This window comes from Bombina bombina, chromosome 1 (assembly GCF_027579735.1).
Source record: "Bombina bombina isolate aBomBom1 chromosome 1, aBomBom1.pri, whole genome shotgun sequence".
In the NCBI taxonomy this organism is placed as follows: Eukaryota; Metazoa; Chordata; class Amphibia; order Anura; family Bombinatoridae; genus Bombina; species Bombina bombina.
The window spans coordinates 1,506,979,160-1,507,003,709 of NC_069499.1; the positions used below are offsets into that span (position 1 = coordinate 1,506,979,160).

A 24,550-nucleotide genomic window follows, 5' to 3' on the forward strand; every position below is an offset into this window, starting at 1 on the left:
CACACCCACAATTCAGTTTTACAAACTTTGTCTCCTATGGAGGTGGTAAAGTTAGTTTGTGCTTGATTTCTCTTGTTAAGTGTATCCAGTCCACGGATCATCCATTACTTATGGGATATTCTCCTTCCCAACAGGAAGTTGCAAGAGGATCACCCACAGCAGAGCTGCTATATAGCTCCATCCCTAACTGCCATATCCAGTCATTCTCTTGCAACCCTCAACAAAGATGGAGGTTGTAAGAGGAGAGTGGTGTTTTATACTTAGTTTATTTCTTCAATCAAAAGTTTGTTATTTTTAAATGGTACCGGAGTGTGCTGTTTATCTCAGGCAGTATTTAGAAGAAGAATCTGCCTGCATTTTCTATGATCTTAGCAGAAGTAACTAAGATCCATGGTTGTTCTCACATATTCTGAGGAGTGAGGTAACTTCAGAGAGGGAATGGCGTGCAGGTTTTCCTGCAATAAGGTATGTGCAGTTAATATTTTTCTAGGGATGGAATTTGCTAGAAAATGCTGCTTATACCGGATTAATGTAAGTAAAGCCTTAAATGCAGTGATAGCTACTGGTATCAGGCTTATTAATAGAGATGCATACTCTATTATATATTACATTATAAAAATGTAATATAAAACGTTTGCTGGCATGTTAATCGTTTTTATATATGTTTGGTGACAAAACTTATTGGGGCTTAGTTTTTTTTCCACATGGCTGGTTTGATTTCTGCCTAGAGACAGTTTCCTGAAGCTTTCCACTGTTGCAATATGAGTGGGAAGGGCCTATTTTAGTGCTTTTCTGTGCAGCTAAAAATACTGACAGAGACATTCAGCTTCCCTCTGCATGATACAGGACATCTCTGAAGGGCTCAAAAGGCTTCAAAGTCGTGTTTGAGGAGGGTAACAATTACAGTAGACTGTGGCAGTTGTTGTGACTGAGTTTAAAAAACGTTTTTGTCATTTATTATTCTGTTTTTGTTATTAAGGGGTTAATCATCCATTTGCAAGTGGGTGCAATGCTCTGCTGACTTGTTACATACACTGTAAAAATTTTGTTAGTGTAACTGCCTTTTTTCACTGTTATTTCAAATTTTGTCAAAATTTGTTTCTCTTAAAGGCACAGTAACATTTTTTATATTGCTTGTTAACTTGCTTTAAAGTGTTTTCCACGCTTGCTAGTCTCATTGCTAGTCTGTACAAACATGTCTGAAACAGAGGATACTTGTTCATTATGTTTAAAAGCCATGGTGGAGCCCCATAGGAGAATGTGTACTAAATGTATTGATTTCACCTTAATCAGTAAAGATCAGTCTTTATCTATAAAAGAATTGTCACCAGAGGGGTCTGTCGAGGGGGAAGTTATGCCGACTAACTCTCCCCACGTGTCGGACCCTTCGCCTCCCGCTCAAGGGACGCACGCTAATATGGCGCCAAGTACATCAGGGACGCCCATAGCGATTACTTTGCAGGACATGGCTGCAATCATGAATAATACCCTGTCAGAGGTATTATCCAGATTGCCTGAATTGAGAGGCAAGCGCGATAGCTCTGGGGTTAGACGAGATACAGAGCGCGTAGATGCTGTAAGAGCCATGTCTGATACTGCGTCACAATATGCAGAACCTTAGTACGGAGAGCTTCAGTCTGTGGGTGACGTCTCTCTGATTCGGGGAGACCTGATTCAGAGATTTCTAATTTTAAATTTAAGCTTGAGAACCTCCGTGTATTGTTTGGGGAGGTATTAGCTCTGAATGACTGTGACACAATTGCAGTGCCAGAGAAATTGTGTAGGCTGGATAAATACTATGCAGTGCCGGTGAGTACTGATGTTTTTCCAATACCTAAAAGGCTTACAGAAATTATTAGTAAGGAGTGGGATAGGCCCGGTGTGCCCTTTTCCCCACCTCCTATATTTAGAAAAATGTTTCCAATAGATGCCACTACACGGGACTTATGGCAGACTGTGTCCCTAAGGTGGAGGGAGCAGTTTCTACTTTAGCAAAGCGTACCACTATCCCGGTTGAGGACAGTTGTGCTTTTTCAGATCCAATGGATAAAAAATTAGAGGGTTACCTAAGAAAATGTTTATTCAACAAGGGTTTATTTTACAGCCCCTTGCATGCATTGCGCCTGTCACTGGTGCGGCGGCATTCTGGTTTGAGGCCCTGGAAGAGGCCATCCATACAGCTCCATTGACTGAAATTGTTGACAAGCTTAGAACTCTTAAGATAGCTAACTCATTTGTTTCTGATGCCATTGTTCATTTAACTAAACTAAACTAAACGGCTAAGAATTCCGGATTCGCCATCCAGGCGCGTAGGGCGCTATGGCTCAAATCCTGGTCAGCTGATGTCACTTCAAAGTCTAAATTACTCAAGATTCCTTTCAAGGGGCAGACCTTCTTCAGCCTGGTTTGAAAGAAATTATTGCTGACATTACTGGAGGTAAGGGTCATACCCTTCCTCAGGACAGGGCCAAATCAAAGGCCAAACAGTCTAATTTTCGTGCCTTTCGAAATTCCAAGGCAGGTGCAGCATCAACTTCCTCCGCTTCAAGACAAGAGGGAACTTTTGCTCAATCTAAGCAGGCCTGGAAACCTAACCAGTCCTGGAACAAAGGCAAGCAGGCCAGAAAGCCTGCTGCTGCCTCTAAGACAGCATGAAGGAACGCCCCCCTATCCGGCGACGGATCTAGTAGGGGGCAGACTTTTTCTCTTCGCCCAGGCGTGGGCAAGAGATGTTCAGGATCCCTGGGCGTTGGAGATCATATCTCAGGGATATCTTCTGGACTTCAAAGCTTCCCCTTCACAAGGGAGATTTCATCTTTCAAGGTTATCTGCAAATCAGATAAAGAAAGAGGCATTCCTACGCTGTGTGCAAGACCTCCTAGTAATGGGAGTGATCCATCCAGTTCCGCGGACGGAACAAGGACAGGGTTTTTATTCAAATCTGTTTGTGGTTCCCAAAAAAGAGGGAACCTTCAGACCAATTTTGGATCTAAAGATCTTAAACAAATTCCTCAGAGTTCCATCTTTCAAAATGGAAACTATTCAGACCATCCTACCCATGATCTAAGAGGGTCAGTACATGACCACAGTGGACTTAAAGGATGCCTACCTTCACATACCGATTCACAAAGATCATCATCGGTTCCTAAGGTTTGCCTTTCTAGACAGGCATTACCAATTTGTAGCTCTTCCCTTCGGGTTGGCTACAGCCCCGAGAATCTTTACGAAGGTTCTGGGCTCACTTCTGGCGGTTCTAAGACCGCGAGGCATAGCGGTGGCTCCGTATCTAGACGACATCCTGATACAGGCGTCAAGCTTTCAAATTGCCAAGTCTCATACAGAGATAGTTCTGGCATTTCTGAGATTGCACGGGTGGAAAGTGAACGAGGAAAAGAGTTCTCTATCCCCACTCTCAAGAGTCTCCTTCTTAGGGACTGTTATAGATTCTGTAGAGATGAAAATTTACCTGACGGAGTCCAGGTTATCAAAGCTTCTAAATGCTTGCCGTATTCTTGATTCCATTCCGCGCCCTTCGGTGGCTCAGTGTATGGAGGTGATTGGCTTAATGGTAGCGGCAATGGACATAGTGCCATTTGCGCGCCTACATCTCAGACCGCTGCAATTATGCATGCTAAGTCAGTGGAATGGGGATTACACAGATTTGTCCCCTCTGCTAAATCTGGATCAAGAGACCAGAGATTCTCTTCTCTGGTGGTTGTCTCGGGTCCACCTGTCCGAGGGTATGACCTTTCGCAGGCCAGATTGGACAATTGTAACAACAGATGCCAACCTTCTAGGTTGGGGTGCAGTCTGGAACTCCCTGAAGGCACAGGGATCGTGGACTCAGGAGGAGAAACTCCTTCCGATAAATATTCTGGAGTTAAGAGCAATATTCAATGCTCTTCTGGCTTGGCCTCAGTTAGCAACACTGAGGTTCATCAGATTTCAGTCGGACAATATCACGACTGTGGCTTACATCAACCATCAAGGGGGAACCAGGAGTTCCCTAGCGATGTTAGAAGTCTCAAAAATTATTCGCTGGGCAGAGACTCACTCTTGCCACCTGTCAGCAATCCATATCCCAGGCGTGGAGAACTGGGAGGCGGATTTTCTAAGTCAGACTTTTCACCCGGGGGAGTGGGAACTCCATCCGGAGGTGTTTGCTCAATTGATTCATCGTTGGGGCAAACCAGAGTTGGATCTCATGGCGTCTCGCTAGAACGCCAAGCTTCCTTGTTCCGGATCCAGGTCCAGGGACCAAGAAGTGACGCTGATAGATGCTCTAGCAGCGCATTGGTTCTTCAACCTGGCTTATGTGTTTCCACCGTGTCCTCTGCTCCCTCGACTGATTGCCAAAATCAAACAGGAGAGAGCATCAGTGATTCTGATAGCGCCTGCGTGGCCACGCAGGACCTGGTATGCAGACCTAGTGGACATGTCATCCTTTCCACCATGGACTCTGCCTCTAAGACAGGACCTTCTAATACAAGGTCCTTTCAATCATCCAAATCTAATTTCTCTGAGACTGACTGCATGGAGATTGAACGATTGATTCTATCAAAGCGTGGCTTCTCCGAGTCAGTCATTGATACCTTAATACAGGCACGAAAGCCTGTTACCAGGAAAATCTATCACAAGATATGGCGTACATATCTTTACTGGTGTGAATCCAAGAATTACTCATGGAGTAAGGTTAGGATTCCTAGGATATTGTCCTTTCTCCAAGAGGGTTTGGACAAAGGATTATCAGCTAGTTCCTTAAAGGGACAGATTTCTGCTTTGTCTATTCTTTTGCACAAGCGTCTGGCAGAAGTTCCAGACGTCCAGGCATTTTGTCAGGCTTTGGTTAGAATTAAGCTTGTGTTTAAACCTGTTGCTCCCCCATGGAGCTTAAACTTGGTTCTTAAAGTTCTTCAAGGAGTTCCATTTGAACCCCTTTATTCCATTGATATTAAGCTTTTATCTTGGAAAGTTCTGTTTTTGATGGCTATTTCCTCGGCTCGGAGAGTTTCTGAGCTATCTGCCTTACAATGTGATTCTCCTTATCTGATTTTTCATGCAGATAAGGTAGTTCTGCGTACCAAACCTGGGTTTTTACCTAAGGTGGTTTCTAACAAGAATATCAATCAAGAGATTGTTGTTCCATCATTGTGTCCTAATCCTTCTTCAAAGAAGGAACGTCTTTTACATAATCTTGACGTAGTCCGTGCCTTGAAGTTTTACTTACAAGCTACTAAAGATTTTCGTCAAACATCTTCCCTGTTTGACGTTTATTCTGGACAGAGGAGAGGTCAAAAAGCTTTGGCAACCTCTCTTTCCTTTTGGCTTCGGAGTATTATACGCCTAGCCTATGAGACTGCTGGACAGCAGCCCCCTGAAAGAATTACAGCTCATTTTACTAGAGCTGTGGCTTCCACCTGGGCCTTTAAAAATGAGGCCTCTGTTGAACAGATTTGCACGGCCGCGACTTGGTCTTCGCTTCACACTTTTTCAAAATTTTACAAATTTGATAATTTTGCTTCTTCGGAGGCTGTTTTTGGGAGAAAGGTTCTTCAGGCAGTGGTTCCTTCCGCTTAATCCCTGCCTTGTCCCTCCCATCATCCGTGTACTTTAGCTTTGGTATTGGTATCCCATAAGTAATGGATGATCCGTGGACTGGATACACTTAACAAGAGAAAACATAATTTATGCTTACCTGATAAATTTATTTCTCTTGTAGTGTATCCAGTCCATGGCCCGCCCTGACATTTTAAGGCAGGTCTAAAATTTAATTAAACTACAGTCACCACTGCACCCTATGGTTTCTCCTTTCTCTGTTTGTTTCGGTCGAATGACTGGATATGGCAGTTAGGGGAGGAGCTATATAGCAGCTCTGCTGTGGGTGATCCTCTTGCAACTTCCTGTTGGGAAGGAGAATATCCCATAAGTAATGGATGATCCGTGGACTGGATACACTACAAGAGAAATAAATTTATCAGGTAAGCATAAATTATGTTTTTTTTTTTTGTTTTTTTTTATATTTATTGATTTTTATTCAATTTTTCACAATTTCAAGGATACAATCAATGGAAACATATTGTTTGTAATATTATCCATCCTTACACAACATCAAAACAATAATAAAATAACATAATAAACTTTTCGGTCAATGCTTCCAACCTCTAATAAGACCTAAAATCCTCTATTTTGATTATAGCATGTTTTAATCTCTTCCTATATTCTGATGAGCAAGGGGACAGGGGTGGATGCAGGGCTCCTAAGTTTGTTTGCTTTTGTCAAGGGGGTACAGTAGAGGCTTTATATTGATCCCAATAGAATTGCATATTATGGAAAAATTCCAGTTTCTGTTTTTTATAGAAGCCATACTTTTCTAAAAAGAATAACTCATCTGTTCTATTGATCCACATCTGTCTTGTGGGTTGTGTATTTAATTTCCACATTCTCGCTATAATAGATTTGGCGCTATTGAGAGCTATCTGAAAGATACAGAATTTTCCAGGTTTCTGATTAAATAATGCATGAGGAGCCTGCAATGTGTAATCTGTACCAAACAGAAATTCTGACAGTTTTTCTATTTCTCTCCATATTGTGTTTAATTCTCTACAAGCCCACCAGGTATGTGTCATAGTGCCTATTTCCCCACATCCACGCCAACATAAACCATGGGAATTTGGGTAGATGGTTTTCAATCTGTGTGGAGTCTGATACCATCTTGTCAGAATCTTAAAATTAAGTTCTAAAATACTACTTGACCCTGAAGCTTTATGAGTACGGTAGAACATTTGCTTCCAGTGTTTGGGTTCCAAGTGTATGGGCAGTGATGTATTCTTTAGTTTACTTAATATTTAACTTGCTGTAGACAATGTACCTCTAAATGGTGTGGTGTTTAAACATAATTTTTCAAAATCATTGAGTCGTCGTATGAGGTCGTCCTTATATGGAGAGGTGTGTACTAAGTGTGTTAATTGGGCATATTTTAACCAATTTGTAAAGATTCGTCCTGCTATGTCTTGCAACTCAGCCCTTGGTTTCAGTTTGTTATTGTGGACCAATACGCAAAATGGTATTGAATAACCAATCTCACCACCTCCACTATCTCCTATTTCTAATACTTTTTTAAATTCAGCATTTGCAAAAACAGGGGACAGTGGGTATTTTATAGATGATAGTCCCGTGTAGCTCTTTAACATCTTATCCCAATTTTGAAATACCTGCCTCAATAGTTATTTTTTGTATGATTGGTGGTCTATGTTTCTTAGCAATCCAGCATAGTGCGCCCACCTGTGGCACCTTTAAAAGCTGTGAGTCAAATGAAACCCACGCTTTGGAATTAACCCCGTATGCCACTCTAGGATTCTCTGCAGAGTTATTGCTTGATAATATAGTGTCATGTTAGGTACACCGAGTCCCCCTTCATCCAAAGAACGATAAATAGTTGTTTTTGCTATCCTAGGTTTGTGTGGGCCCCATATAAAAGAATTTATACTGGCTTGCAATTTCTTAAGGAATGTGGAAGATAAGTAGATTGGGGCGGCTTGAAGTATATAAAGAACTCTGGGAAGTATATTCATTTTAATTGTCTGTATTCTTCCCCACCACAAAGTTTTATTATTGGACCATTTGTGTAAGTCAGATTCAATATTTTTCAACAGTTTTAAATAATTTAGATCAAATAATTTTGAGTTTTGTGCAGAAATTTCAATTCCCAGGTACTTAATCGAATCATGTTTCCTTTGGTCGGTAAAGTCTTGTGGAGATAAATTGACATTGATTTCTGATTTTTGGGTATTTATTAAAAAATTTGAGTAATTACCAAATTTCTCAAATTCCTCCAAAAGATAAGGTAGGGATGTTGAAGGAGAGGCCAGGGATATCAACACATCATCAGCGTACATATTCAATTTATATTCGTTCTGCTCTACTTGGATACCTTTGATTTGATTGTTCTTTCTTATATGTGCTGCTAAAACTTCCATAGTAATGATAAATAAGGTGGGAGATAAGGGGCATCCCCGACGCGTGTCGTTGCGAATGGATAAGGAAGAGGATAAAATCCCATTAACTTTAACTTTGCCCGAGGGGTCTGCATATAAACTAAGAATTCTTTTAAGCATTTTTTCTCCGAATCCCATATTCTGCATTACTTTTATTAAAAAATTCCAATTCAGCCAATCAAATACTTTATCAGCATCAGTAGAAATTAAAATTGATGCATAATCTATTAGTTGAAGAACCCTGATAGTGTTATCCCTGGCCTCTCTATTAGGGACAAATCCCGCTTGATCTACATGTATTATCTCAGGAAGAACCTTGTTTATTCGAGAGGACAATATTTTGGAGTAAATCTTTAAGTCTGAATTAAGTAAGGAAATGGGTCTATAGTTATTAGTTAACGTCAATTTGTTTGGTTTGGGGATGACCGTAATATGGGATAGAAGAAATTCCCTAGAAAATTCCACTTTCTTCTATAAGATACGACGAGTCCACGGATTCATCCTTTACTTGTGGGGGATATTATCCTCCTGCTAACAGGAAGTGGCAAAGAGCACCACAGCAGAGCTCTCTATATAACTCCACCCCCCAGTCATTCTCTTTGCCTACTCTAATTACTAGGAAGGGTAAAGTGAAAGAGGTGATAAAATATTAGTTTTTTATTTCTTCAAGCAAGAGTTTTTTGTTTTAAATGGTACCGGTGTGTACAATTTACTCTCATAAAAAGCAAAAATACTCCAGCTGGTGCAAAATCCAAAACCTTTTATTGTGCAATGTGGGACACAAAAAAGCAACATTTCAGGCCAACAATTAGCCCCTTTTCAAGCTATTTACCCTCAGGCAGCAGATGGATGAAGACTTCTGCCTGGAGGATGATGATCTTAGCATTTGTAACTAAGATCCAGTGCAGTTCCCACACAGGCTGAGGAGTACAGGAAACTTCAGTGTGAGGAACGTTTTCATGCTATACAGCAGTGAGGTATGTTCAGTCATTTTTTCTGGAGAGACTGTGTATTTCAGAAAGGCTGACAGTATCCCCATGAGGGTAAGGGTAAGCAGTAATCCTAAGAGCTATAGACAGGCATTACTAAGCTTGCATAAGGGGTAATTAAAAAAATGGTTGACACTGAGTTTGAATGTTTGTGGGCAAACGTTTTATGAACTGGGAGTGCTGTTAACGTTTTGTGGGCAATAACGTTTTTGGGCAACTTTATTGAGGGTACACTTGGCTTATTTCTCTTGTAAAGGTGTATCCAGTCCACGGGTTCATCCATTACTTGTGGGATATTCTCCTTCCCAACAGGAAGTTGCAAGAGGACACCCACAGCAGAGCTGTCTATATAGCTCCTCCCCTAACTGCCACCCCCAGTCATACTCTTGCAACTCTCGACAAGAAAGGAAGTATCAAGAGATATGTGGGGACTTAGTGTAGTTTTTACCTTCAATCAAGAGTTTATTTTTAAACGGTACCGGTGTTGTACTGTTTTACTCTCAGGCAGAAATTGGAAGAAGAATCTGCCTGGAGGTTGATGATCTTAGCGGTTTGTAACTAAGGTCCATTGCTGTTCTCACACATAACTGAAGAGTATGGAAAAAAAACTTCAGTTGGGGGGACGGTTTGCAGATCACCTGCTTTGAGGTATGTTCAGTATATTTTTTTTTTCTAGAGAGATAAGGTCTAGAAAATGCTGACAATGCCTGGTATATTTGAGGTAAGCCTGATACAGTGATTTAACGACTGGGATCATGCTTACAAGATAAGGGTAATATTCATGTTAACTCTCATATTAAAACATTTGGATAACTTACAGAAAAAAAGTTTTTTTCTCTGAGGGTGATAAATCTTTATTTGGGGCCTAGTTTTCCACATGGCTTGTTAGATTACTCCTAGGAGTACTTTTTTAAGGCCCTCTGACATTGAGTGCATGGTGGGAGGGGCCTATTTTCACGCACTTTATGCGCAGTTGTCTATGAAACAGGACGTGAGCTATTTCTCATCTAAATATATTCATAGACCACATAAGTATAATGATGTCAAGTGGCAGGCCTACTAGATGTACTGGAATGGGCCTTGTCTTCTGGGCCTCTTTGTCTTTTCCTGTTAACCTTGGTCCAAGGTTATCTTTGCCCTTTGGAGCCAGAGGGGTTGTACGGATTGTCCTTTTCCTCTCATGTCAGAGAGGGTAAAGATGGTTGTGCTATGCCCAGCTTAGCACAAAAATCTTCAATATCTTCAGGGCCATGATAAACAAACATTTGGTTTTCTTTCTCTTCTCGAAGGCAGAAGGGGAACCCCCAACTATATATTGTTTCTCTTCTTTTTATTAGTGTTTGTGGACACAGGTCTGGATATACTTGCAGATTACTATCTTCAAATTGCTGCTGTTTTAATTTTCTGGCTGCGATTAGCACTTTTTCTTTATCTTCAAATTGGTGAAATCTAAGGATCACATCACGTAGGGGTGCTCCTTCTCTTGGTTGTTGATGAAGGGCTCTGTGTGCCCTGTCCAACTGAATGTCCTGGTCTGTAGGGGTATCTAGGAGATACTGAAAAAATCTTTGCAGATATGGCGCAAGTTGTATTTGAAGTATATTTTCTGGGATTCCCCGTATTCTCAGGTTCTGTCTGTGCCCTCGATTATCGAGGTCTTCAATATGGTCCTGTAGATGATTAATAATAGAACCCTGGGATTTAAGTTGTTCAACCAGGAGTTCCGAGTTTGTAGTTAAAGGGACAGTATACACTCATTTTCATATAATTGCATGTAATAGACACTACTATAAATAATAAGATGCACAGATACTGATATAAAAATCCAGTATAAAACTGTTTAAAAACTTACTTAGAAGCTCACAGTTTAGCTCTGTTGAAAAGGTAGTTGAAAAAGCCCACTGCAAGTGGGAAATATCAGACACTCCCCCTTCCCCCTTCTTTTGCATATGAAAAGACCCTTTACACAAACAGGACACGAATGTGCGTCGGTCATGACGCAAGTTCGTTTCCTGCGTCATGACGTATGTTGGTCATTTCCTGCGTCATGACGCAAGTTCGTCATTTCCTGCGTCATGACGCAAGTTAGTCATTTCCTGAGTCATGACGCAAGTTCGTCATTTCCTGAGTCATGACGCAAGTTCGTCATTTCCTGAGTCATGACGCAAGTTCGTCATTTCCTGAGTCATGACGCAAGTTCGTCATTTCCTGAGTCATGACGCAAGTTCGTCATTTCCTGAGTCATGACGCAAGTTCGTCATTTCCTGAGTCATGACGCAAGTTCGTCATTTCCTGAGTCATGACGCAAGTTCGTCATTTCCTGCGTCATGACGCAAGTTCGTCATTTCCTGCGTCATGACGCAAGTTCGTGATTTCCTGCGTCATGACGCAAGTTCGTCATTTCCTGCGTCATGACGCAAGTTCGTCATTTCCTGCGTCATGATGCAAGTTCGTCATTTCCTGCGTCTTAGTTGACGGCAGGTTGTTTGACACAAAATTGTTTTATTGCGCGATTTGCGTAATTTCCGGTATTGTTGGCGCCAGAAAATTTCTCAACTTCCTTTTGCGTTGTGCGTCATTATTGGCGCCAAAAATGTTTAGTTTTATTTTACCTCACTTCCTATAAGCTCCTTGCCTTCTTTATGCTCAGAGGGATATGCTATTTGCTTTTTTTTTCTCCAAATTTAGCACTTGGATTTTTTCCCATTCCTGAAACTGCGATATGTGGAAATAAGATATTTATGTTTAATGTTATTTTCTTATTTTACATTCTACAAGATGTCTCAATCTGATCCTGTCTCAGAAGCTGTTGTAGGAGCCATGTTGCCTGAACACAGTTCTATCAAAGCTAAGTGTATCTGTTGTAAGCTAGTGGAGATTATATCTCCAGCTGTAGTATGTAACAGTTGTCATGATAAGCTTTTGAATGCAGAGAAGGTTTCTATTAGTGCTAGTACAGTATCTGTTGTTCCTTCAACATCTAAAGTACATGATATCCCTGTTAATATGAAAAATTATATTGTTGATGCGATACAGAAGGCTATGGCTGCTATAACACCTTCAAATAAACGTAAAAGGTCTTTTAAAACTTCTCATAATACTGATGAAATTTGTAATGACTGACAACATACTGATATATCCTCCTCTGATGAAAATCTCTCTGGTTCAGAGGATCCTACTTCAGACCTTGACACTGATAACTCATCTTATCTTTTTAAGATTGTGTATATTCGTTCTTTGTTAAAAGATGTGTTAATAACTTAGGATTTTGAGGAGTCTGGTCCTCTCTATAATAAATCCAGTAAACGTTTAAATTCTGCCTATAAATCTCCAGTGACTACTCCTGAGGTTAGGAATGGTCTAAGCCTGGTACTTCTTTTGTTCCTTCTTCAAGGTTTAAAAAGTTGTATCCTTTGCCAGTGGCTAGATTAGAGTTTTCGGAAAAAGTCCCTAAGGTTGATGGTGCTATTTCTACTCTTGCCAAACGTACTACTATTCCTATCGAAGATAGTACCTCTTTTAAGGATCCTTTAGATAGGAAAATTGAATCTTATCTAAGGAAAGCTTATTTGCATACTGGCTATATGCTTAAACCTGCCATTTCTATGGCTGATATTGCGGCTGCATCAACTTTTTGGATAGATAGCTTAGCACAAAGGGAAAAAGACTCTGATTTGCATAGCATTGTTCGTTTGCTTCAACATGCTAATTATTTTATCTGTGATGCTATTTTTGATATCATCAAGATAAATTTTAAAACTATGTCTATTTGTTTGGTTCTCAGTTGGATTAAATTATTTCCACTATTACTGGGGGGAAGGGAGTTTTTTTGCCTCAAGATAAAGTCTAAAGGCAAATCTAGAGTTTCTAATCGGTTTAGTTCCTTTCAACAGAATAGAGAACAGAAAATCACTCCTACCCCTAAGGACTCTAGCTCCAATTGGAAGCCTTCCTCGAGTTGGAATAATTCCAAGTCTTACAAGAAACCAAAGCTAGCCCCCAAGAGTGCATGAAAGTGCTGCCCTCAATCCAGTTTTACTGTTGGGGGGCAGATTGAAATTATTTCAAGACATTTGGGCAGGTTCCATTCAGAATCATTGGATTCAGAATATTGTTTACAAAGGGTTATCGATAAGGTTTCAGAATAAGACCTCCTGTGAGAAGATTTCTCTTGTTAAGTGTAGTCAGTCCACGGGTCATCCATTACTTATGGAATATATCTCTTCCTAACAGGAAGCTGCAAGAGGATCACCCAGCAGAGCTGCTACATAGCTCCTCCCCTCACATGTCATATTCAGTCATTCTCTTGCAGCCTAACTAGATAGGTCGCTGTGAGAGGTCTGTGGTGTTTTTTAACTTAGTTTATTTCTACAATCAAAAGTTTGTTATTTTAAATGGCACCGGAGTGTGCTGTTTATTCTCAGGCAGCATTAGAAGAAGAATCTGCCTGCGTTTTCTATGATCTTAGCAGACGTAACTAAGATCCACTGGCTGTTCTCATCTGAGGAGTGAGGTAACTTCAGAAAAGGGGAATAGCATGCAGGGCCCCCCTGCAAATGAGGTATGTGCAGTAATTATTTTTCTGAGGAATGGAACTGACTGAGAAAATACTGCTGATACCAATGTAAAGTAAGTTCAGCCTTAAATGCAGTGATAGCGACTGGTATTAGGCTGATGAGTGTGTGTACACTGAATGTATTTTTCTAAGGAATGGAATTGACTCTGAAAATACTGTTAATACTGAAATAATGTATGAGCCTTAACTGCAGTAAAAGCGACTGGTAGCAGGCTTCTTAATAACAATTCATAACTTTTCAAATGTATGTTTAAAACGTTTACTGGCATGTTAATCGTTTTTTGTGAGGTACTTGGTGATAAAACTTATTGGGGCATGATTTTTACCACATGGCCATCTTTGTTTTCTGCATAGAAACAGTTTTCTGAGCTTCCCCACTGTTGTAATATGAGTGGGAGGGGCCTATTTTAGCGCTTTTTTGCGCAGTAAAAATTCAGTCACAATCTGTCTACTTCATCCTCCATGATCCAGATCGTCTCTAGAGAGCTCAGGGGTCTTCAAAATTCATTTTGAGGGAGGTAATCAGTCACAGCAGGGGAGGTATTTGCAGAATGTGAAGACGGAGAGCTTCATTCTGTGGGTGACGGATCTGATCCAGGGAGACTGGATTCAGAGATTTCTAATTTTAAATTTAAGCTTGAGAACCTCCGCATATTGCTAGGGGAGGTATTAGTGGCTCTGAATGATTGTAACACGGTTGCAATTCCAGAAAAATTATGTAGGTTGGATAGATACTATGCGTTACCGGTGTGTACTGACGTGTTTCCTATACCTAAAAGGCTTACAGAGATTATTAGCAAGGAGTGGGATAGACCTGGTGTGCCGTTTTCCCCTCCTCCCATATTTAGGAAAATGTTTCCTATAGACGCCACCACACGAGACTTATGGCAGACGGTCCCTAAGGTGGAGGGAGCAGTTTCTACTTTAGCTAAGCGTACCACTATCCCGGTGGAGGATAGTTGTGCCTTTTCAGATCCAATGGATAAGAAATTAGAGGGTTACCTTAAGAAAATGTTTGTTCAACAAGGTTTTATCTTACAGCCCCTTGCATGCATTGCGCCTGTCACTGCTGCGGCGGCATTCTGGTTTGAGTCTCTGGAAGAGGCCATTCGCACAGCTCCATTGGATGAAATTATGAACAAGCTTAAAGCACTTAAGCTAGCTAACGCATTTGTTTCTGATGCCGTCGTACATTTAACCAAACTTACGGCTAAGAACTCCGGATTCGCCATCCAAGCGCGCAGAGCGCTATGGCTTAAATCCTGGTCAGCTGACGTGACTTCTAAATCTAAATTGCTTAATATTCCTTTCAAAGGGCAGACCTTATTCGGGCCCGGCTTGAAAGAAATTATAGCTGACATTACGGGAGGTAAGGGCCATGCTCTACCTCAGGACAGGGCCAAATCAAAGGCCAAACAGTCTAATTTTCGTGCCTTTCGTAACTTCAAGGCTGGAGCAACATCAACTTCCTCCGCTCCAAAACAGGAAGGAGCTGTTGCTCGTTACAGGCAGGGCTGGAAAGTTAACCAGTCCTGGAACAAGGGCGAACAGGCCAAGAAACCTGCTGCTGCCCCCAAGACAGCATGAAGAGAGGGCCCCCTATCCGGAAACGGATCTAGTGGGGGGCAGACTTTCTCTCTTCGCCCAGGCTTGGGCAAGAGATGTCCAGGATCCCTGGGCGTTGGAGATCATATCTCAGGGATATCTCCTGGACTTCAAAACTTCTCCTCCACGAGGGAGAATTCATCTTTCAAGGTTATCAGCAAACCAAATAAAGAAAGAGGCGTTTCTACGCTGTGTACAAGACCTTTTACTAATGGGGGTGATCCACCCAGTTCCGCGGACGGAACACGGGCAGGGATTCTATTCAAATCTATTTCTGGTTCCCAAGAAAGAGGGAACCTTCAGACCAATTTTGGAATTAAAAATCCTAAACAAATTTCTAAGAGTTCCATCATTCAAAATGGAAACTATTCGAACCATCCTCCCCATGATCCAAGAGGGTCAGTACATGACCACAGTGGATTTAAAGGATGCCTACCTTCACATACCGATTCACAAGGATCATTATCGGTACCTAAGATTTGCTTTCCTAGACAGGCATTACCAGTTTGTAGCTCTTCCCTTCGGATTAGCTACGGCTCCAAGAATCTTTACAAAAGTTCTGGGCTCACTTCTGGCGGTACTAAGACCGCGAGGCATAGCGGTGACTCCGTACCTAGACGACATTCTGATACAAGCGTCAAGTTTTCAAACTGCCAAGTCTCATACAGAGATAGTTCTGGCATTTCTGAGGTCGCATGGGTGGAAGGTGAACGTGGAAAAGAGTTCTCTATTACCACTTACAAGAGTTCCCTTTCTAGGGACTCTTATAGATTCTGTAGAGATGAAAATTTACCTCACAGAGACCAGGTTATCAAAACTTCTAAATGCTTGCCGTGTCCTTCATTCCATTCCACACCCGTCAGTAGCTCAGTGCATGGAAGTAATCGGCTTAATGGTAGCGGCAATGGACATAGTACCATTTGCGCGCCTGCATCTCAGACCGCTGCAATTGTGCATGCTAAGTCAGTGGAACGGGGATTACTCAGATTTGTCCCCCCTACTAAGTCTGGATCAAGAGACCAGTGATTCTCTTCTATGGTGGCTCTCTCGGCCACATCTGTCCAAGGGGATGACCCTTCGCAGGCCAGATTGGACGATTGTAACAACAGACACCAGCCTTCTAGACTGGGGCTCAGTCTGGAACTCCCTGAAAGCTCAGGGATTATGGACTCAGGAGGAGAAACTCCTCCCAATAAATATTCTGGAATTAAGAGCAATATTCAATGCTCTCCTAGCTTGGCCTCAGTTAGCAACTCTGAGGTTCATCAGATTTCAGTCGGACAACATCACGACTGTGGCTTACATCAACCAGAAGTTCCCTAGCGATGTTGGAAGTCTCAAAGATAATTCGCTGGGCAGAGTCTCACTCTTGCCACCTGTCAGCGATTTACATCCCAGGCGTAGAGAACTGGGAGGCGGATTTTCTAAGTCGCCAGACTTTTCATCCGGGGGAGTGGGAACTTCATCCGGAGGTCTTTGCTCAACTGATTCTTCGTTGGGGCAAACCAGATCTGGATCTCATGGCGTCTCGCCAGAACACCAAGCTTCCTTGTCCAGGGACCCGGGAGCGGTACTGATAGATGCTCTGACAGCCCCTTGGGTCTTCAACATGGCTTATGTGTTTCCACCATTCCCGATGCTTCCTCGTTTGATTGCCAAGATCAAACAGGAGAGAGCTTCGGTGATTCTGATAGCGCCTGCGTGGCGACGCAGGACCTGGTATGCAGACCTAGTGGACATGTCGTCCTGTCCACCGTGGTCTCTACCTCTGAGACAGGACCTTCTAATTCAGGGTCCTTTCAACCATCCAAATCTAATTTCTCTGAGGCTGACTGCATGGAGATTGAACGCTTGATTCTATCAAAGCGTGGCTTCTCGGAGTCGGTTATTGATACCTTAATACAGGCTAGGAAGCCTGTTACCAGAAAAATTTACCATAAGATATGGCGTAAATATTTATATTGGTGCGAATCCAAGAGTTACTCATGGAGTAAGGTTAGGATTCCTTGGATATTGTCCTTTCTACAAGAGGGTTTAGAAAAGGGCTTATCTGCTAGTTCGTTAAAGGGACAGATTTCTGCTCTGTCTATTTTTCTACACAAACGTCTGGCTGAAGTTCCAGACGTTCAGGCTTTTTGTCAGGCTTTAACTAGGATTAAGCCTGTGTTTAAGACTGTTGCTCCGCCGTGGAGCTTAAACTTAGTTCTTAATATTCTTCAAGGCGTTCCATTTGAACCCCTTCATTCCATTGATATCAAGCTGTTATCCTGGAAGGTTTTGTTTTTGATGGCTATTTCCTCGGCTCGAAGAGTCTCTGAGTTATCTGCCTTACATTGTGATTCTCCTTATCTGATTTTTCATTCAGACAAGGTAGTTCTGCATACTAAACCTGGGTTCTTACCTAAGGTAGTTACTAACAGGAATATCAATCAAGAGATTGTTGTTCCATCACTGTGTCCTAACCCTTCTTCAAAGAAGGAACGACTTTTGCATAATTTGGACGTAGTCCGTGCCCTGAAGTTCTATTTGCAGGCAACTAAAGATTTTCGTCAAACTTCTTCCCTGTTTGTCGTTTACTCTGGACAGAGAAGAGGTCAAAAGGCTTCGGCTACCTCTCTCTCTTTTTGGCTTCGTAGCATAATACGTTTAGCCTATGAGACTGCTGGACAGCAGCCTCCTGAAAGGATTACAGCTCATTCTACTAGAGCTGTGGCTTCCACCTGGGCCTTTAAAAATGAGGCCTCTGTTGAACAGATTTGCAAGGCTGCGACTTGGTCTTCGCTTCACACCTTTTCAAAATTTTACAAATTTGACACTTTTGCTTCTTCGGAGGCTATTTTTGGGAGAAAGGTACTTCAGGCAGTGGTTCCTTCTGTTTAATGTTCCTGCCTTGTCCCTCCCTTCATCCGTGTACTTTAGCTTTGGTATTGGTATTCCATAAGTAATGGATGACCCATGGACTGACTACACTTAACAAGAGAAAACATAATTTATGCTTACCTGATAAATTTATTTCTCTTGTAGTGTAGTCAGTCCACGGCCCGCCCTGTCTTTAAGGCAGACCTAAATTTTAATTAAATTCCAGTCACCACTGCACCCTATGGTTTCTCCTTTCTCGTCTGCTTTGGTCGAATGTCTGAATATGACATGTGAGGGGAGGAGCTATGTAGCAGCTCTGCTGGGTGATCCTCTTGCAGCTTCCTGTTAGGAAGAGATATATTCCATAAGTAATGGATGACCCGTGGACTGACTACACTACAAGAGAAATAAATTTATCAGGTAAGCATAAATTATGTTTTTTCTCTCTCACATTCCAACAAATCCTGTGAAAGCTCAGGCTTTTCTGAAATGTGTTTCAGATCTAGAGCTTTCAGGAGTAATTGTTCCAGTTCCAATCCTGGAACAGTGTCTGGGTTTTTATTCAAATCTATTCATTGTCCCGAAAACGGAAAATTCTTTCAGACTAGTTCTGGATCTGAAGTTTTTGAATCATTTTGTAAGAGTCCCAACTTTCAAGATGGTGACTATAAGGACTATTCTGGCTTTTTTTTTCAGCAAGGTCATTACATGTCCTCAATAGACTTACAGGATGCATATCTTCATTTCTTTCATGTAATTAGCAAGAGTCCATGAGCTAGTGACGTATGGGATATACATTCCTACCAGGAGGGGCAAAGTTTCCCAAACCTCAAAATGCCTATAAATACACCCCTCACCACACCCACATATCAGTTTTTACAAACTTTGCCTCCTATGGAGGTGGTGAAGTAAGTTTGTGATAGATTCTACGTTGATATGCGCTCCGCAACAAGTTGGAGCCCGGTTTTCCTCTCAGCGTGCAGTGAATGTCAGAGGGATGTGAGGAGAGTATTGCCTATTTGAATGCAATGATCTCCTTCTACGGGTTCTATTTCATAGGTTCTCTGTTATCGGTCGTAGAGATTCATCTCTTACCTCCCTTTTCAGATCGATGATATACTCATATATATACCATTACCTCTGCTGATTTTCGTTTCAGTACTGGTTTGGCTTTCTACAACATGTAGACGAGTGTCCTAGGGTAAGTCAGTCTTATTTTCTGTGACACTCTAAGCTATGGTTGGGCGCTTTTTTTTATAAAGTTCTAAATATATGTATTCAAACATTTATTTGCCTTGACTCAGGATGTTCAACATTCCTTATTTTCAGACAGTCAGTTTCATATTTGGGATGATGCATTTGAATCAATCATTTTTTCTTACCTTAAAAAATTTGACTTTTTCCCTGTGGACTGTTAGGCTCGCGGGGGCTGAAAATGCTTCATTTTATTGCGTCATTCTTGGCGCCGACTTTTTTGGCGCAAAAAATCTTTTCTGTTTCCGGTGTCATACGTGTCGCCGGAAGTTGCGTCATTTTTGACGTTCTTTTGCGCCAAAAATGTCGGCGTTCCGGATGTGGCGTCATTTTTGGCGCCAAAAGCATTTAGGCGCCAAATAATGTGTGTGCGTCTTATTTGGCGCTAAAAAAATATGGGCGTCGCTTTTGTCTCCACATTATTTAAGTCTCATTTTTCATTGCTTCTGGTTGCTAGAAGCTTGTTCTTTGGCATTTTTTCCCATTCCTGAAACTGTCATTTAAGGAATTTGATCAATTTTGCTTTATATGTTGTTTTTTCTCTTACATATTGCAAGATGTCTCATGTTGCATCTGAGCCAGAAGATACTTCAGGAAAATCGCTGCCTGGTGCTGGAACTACCAAAGCTAAGTGTATCTGCTGTAAACTTTTGGTAGCTGTTCCTCCAGCTGTTGTTTGTATTAAATGTCATGACAAACTTGTTAATGCAGAAAATATTTCCTTTAGTAAAATACCATTACCTGTTGCAGTTCCATCAACATCTAATGTTCAGAGTGTTCCTGATAACATAAGAGATTTTGTTTCTGAATCTATTAAGAAGGCTATGTCTGTTATTCCTCCTTCTAGTAAACATAAAAAGTCTTTTAAAACTTCTCTTTATCCAGATGAATTTTTAAATGAACATCATCATTCTGATTCTAATGATTCTTCTAGTTCAGAGGATTCTGTTTCAGAGGTTGATGCTGATAAATCTTCATATTTATTTAAAATGGAATTTATTCGTTCTTTACTTAAAGAAGTCCTAATTGCATTAGAAATAGAGGATTCTGGTCCTCTTGATACTAAATCTAAACGTTTAGATAAGGTCTTTAAATCTCCTGTAGTTATTCCAGAAGTTTTTCCTGTTCCTGGTGCTATTTCTGAAGTAATTTCCAGGGAATGGAATAAATTGGGTAATTCATTTACTCCTTCTAAACGTTTTAAGCAATTATATCCTGTGCCGTCTGACAGATTAGAGTTTTGGGACAAAATCCCTAAAGTTGATGGGGCTATCTCTACCCTTGCTAAACGTACTACTATTCCTACGGCAGATGGTACTTCCTTTAAGGATCCTTTAGATAGGAAAATTGAATCCTTTCTAAGAAAAGCTTATTAGTGTTCAGGTAATCTTCTTAGACCTGCTATATCTTTGGCGGATGTTGCTGCAGCTTCAACTTTTTGGTTGGAAACTTTAGCGCAACAAGTAACAGATCATGATTCTCATAACATTATTATTCTTCAACATGCTAATAATTCTATCTGTGATGCCATTTTTGATATTATCAGAGTTGATGTCAGGTTTATGTGTCTAGCTATTTTAGCTAGAAGAGCTTTATGGCTTAAAACTTGGAATGCTGATATGTCTTCTAAATCGACTCTACTTTCCCTTTCTTTCCAGGGTAATAAATTATTTGATTCTCAGTTGGATTCTATTATCTCAACTGTTACTGGTGGGAAAGGAACTTTTTTACCACAGGATTAAAAAATCTAAGGGTAAAAACAGGGCTAATAATCGTTTTCGTTCCTTTCGTTTCAACAAAGAACAAAAGCCTGATCCTTCATCCTCAGGAGCAGTTTCAGTTTGGAAACCATCTCCAGTCTGGAATAAATCCAAGCCTTCTAGAAAAGCAAAGCCAGCTTCTAAGTCCACATGAAGGTGCGGCCCCCATTCCAGCTCAGCTGGTAGGGGGCAGATTACGTTTTTTCAAAGAAATTTGGATCAATTCTGTTCACAATCTTTGGATTCAGAACATTATTTCAGAAGGGTACAGAATTGGTTTCAAGATAAGACCTCCTGCAAAGAGATTCTTTCTTTCCCGTGTCCCAGTAAACCCAGCGAAAGCTCAAGCATTTCTGAAATGTGTTTCAGATCTAGAGTTGGCTGGAGTAATTATGCCAGTTCCAGTTCTGGTACAGGGGCTGGGGTTTTATTCGAATCTCTTCATTGTACCAAAGAAGGAGAATTCCTTCAGACCAGTTCTGGATCTAAAAATATTGAATCGTTATGTAAGGATACCAACATTCAAAATGGTAACTGTAAGGACTATCCTGCCTTTTGTTCAACAAGGGCATTATATGTCTACAATAGATTTACAGGATGCATATCTGCATATTCCGATTCATCCAGCGCACTATCAGTTTCTGAGATTCTCTTTCCTAGACAAGCATTACCAGTTTGTGGCTCTGCCGTTTGGCCTAGCAACAGCTCCAAGAATTTTTACAAAAGTTCTCGGTGCCCTTCTATCTGTAATCAGAGAACAGGGTATTGTGGTATTTCCTTATTTGGACAATATCTTGGTACTTGCTCAGTCTTCACATTTAGCAGAATCTCATACGAATCGACTTTTGTTGTTTCTTCAAAATCATGGTTGGAGGATCAATTCACTAAAAAGTTCATTGATTCCTCAGACAAGGGTAACCTTTTTGGGTTTCCAGATAGATTCAGTGTCCATGACTCTGTCTTTGACAGACAAGAGACGTCTAAAATTGATTTCAGCTTGTCGAAACCTTCAGTCACAATCATTCCCTTCGGTAGCCTTATGCATGGAAATTTTAGGTCTTATGACTGCTGCATCGGACGCGATCCCCTTTGCTCGTTTTCACATGCGACCTCTTCAGCTCTGTATGCTGAACCAATGGTGCAGGGATTACACAAAGATATCTCAATTAATATCTTTAAAACCGATTGTACGACACTCTCTGACGTGGTGGACAGATCACCATCGTTTAGTTCAGGGGGCTTCTTTTGTTCTTCCGACCTGGACTGTAATTTCAACAGATGCAAGTCTTACAGGTTGGGGAGCTGTGTGGGGGTCTCTGACAGCACAAGGGGTTTGGGAATCTCAGGAGGTGAGATTACCGATCAATATTTTGGAACTCCGTGCAATTTTCAGAGCTCTTCAGTCTTGGCCTCTTCTGAAGAGAGAATCGTTCATTTGTTTTCAGACAGACAATGTCACAACTGTGGCATATGTCAATCATCAAGGAGGGACTCACAGTCCTCTGGCTATGAAAGAAGTATCTTGAATTCTGGTTTGGGCGGAATCCAGCTCCTGTCTAATCTCTGCGGTTCATATTCCAGGAATAGACAATTGGGAAGCGGATTATCTCAGTCGCCAAACGTTGCATCCGGGCGAATGGTCTCTTCACCCAGAAGTATTTCTTCAGATTGTTCAAATGTGGGAACTTCCAGAAATAGAGCTGATGGCTTCTCATCTAAACAAGAAACTTCCCAGGTATCTGTCCAGATCCCGGGATCCTCAGGCGGAGGCAGTGGATGCATTATTACTTCCTTGGAAGTATCATCCTGCCTATATCTTTCCGCCTCTAGTTCTTCTTCCAAGAGTAATCTCCAAGATTCTGAAGGAATGCTCGTTTGTTCTGCTGGTAGCTCCAGCATGGCCTCACAGGTTTTGGTATGCGGATCTTGTCCGGATGGCCTCTTGCCAACCGTGGACTCTTCCGTTAAGACCAGACCTTTTGTCGCAAGGTCCTTTTTTCCATCAGGATCTCAAATCCTTAAATTTAAAGGTATGGAGATTGAACGCTTGATTCTTGGTCAAAGAGGTTTCTCTGACTCTGTGATTAATACTATGTTACAGGCTCGTAAATCTGTATCTAGAGAGATATATTATAGAGTCTGGAAGACTTATATTTCTTGGTGTCTTTCTCATCATTTTTCCTGGCATTCTTTTAGAATTCCGAGAATTTTACAGTTTCTTCAGGATGGTTTAGATAAAGGTTTGTACGCAAGTTCCTTGAAAGGTCAAATCTCTGCTCTTTCTGTTCTTTTTCACAGAAAGATTGCTAATCTTCCTGATATTCATTGTTTTGTACAAGCCTTGGTTCGTATAAAACCTGTCATTAAGTCAATTTCTCCTCCTTGGAGTTTGAATTTGGTTCTGGGGGCTCTTCAAGCTCCTCCGTTTGAACCTATGCATTCATTGGACATTAAATTACTTTCTTGGAAAGTTTTGTTCCTTTTGGCCATCTCTTCTGCCAGAAGAGTCTCTGAATTGTCTGCTCTTTCTTGTGAGTCTCCTTTTCTGATTTTTCATCAGGATAAGGCAGTGTTGCGAACTTCTTTTGAATTTTTACCTAAGGTTGTGAATTCCAACAACATTAGTAGAGAAATTGTAGTTCCTTCATTATGCCCTAATCCTAAGAATTCTAAGGAGAAATCATTGCATTCTTTGGATGTTGTTAGAGCTTTGAAATATTATGTTGAAGCTACTAAGAATTTCCGAAAGACTTCTAGTCTATTTGTCATCTTTTCCGGTTCTAGAAAAGGCCAGAAAGCTTCTGCCATTTCTTTGGCATCTTGGTTGAAATCTTTAATTCATCATGCCTATGTTGAGTCGGGTAAAACTCCGCCTCAGAGGATTACAGCTCATTCGACTAGGTCAGTTTCTACTTCCTGGGCGTTTAGGAATGAAGCTTCGGTTGATCAGATTTGCAAAGCAGCAACTTGGTCTTCTTTGCATACTTTTACTAAATTCTACCATTTTGATGTGTTTTCTTCTTCTGAAGCAGTTTTTGGTAGAAAAGTACTTCAGGCAGCTGTTTCAGTTTGAATCTTCTGCTTATGTTTTCATTTAAACTTTATTTTGGGTGTGGATTATTTTCAGCAGGAATTGGCTGTCTTTATTTTATCCCTCCCTCTCTAGTGATTCTTGCGTGGAAAGATCCACATCTTGGGTAATCATTATCCCATACGTCACTAGCTCATGGACTCTTGCTAATTTCATATTAGCAAGAGTCCATGAGGCCCACCCTTTTTTTGTGGTGGTTATGATTTTTTTGTATAAAGCACAATTATTCCAATTCCTTATTTTTTATGCTTTCGCACTTTTTTCTTATCACCCCACTTCTTGGCTATTCGTTAAACTGATTTGTGGGTGTGGTGAGGGGTGTATTTATAGGCATTTTGAGGTTTGGGAAACTTTGCCCCTCCTGGTAGGAATGTATATCCCATACGTCACTAGCTCATGGACTCTTGCTAATATGAAAGAAA

At 41.1% G+C, this 24,550-nt stretch overlaps 1 protein-coding gene across 1 annotated transcript in view; it reads left to right on the forward strand.

Moving 5' to 3' along the window:
* Positions 1-24,550, forward strand: part of BPTF (bromodomain PHD finger transcription factor) — a 923,754-nt gene that overhangs the window by 266,406 nt on the left and 632,798 nt on the right. The gene's annotated exons all lie outside the window — the stretch shown is intronic.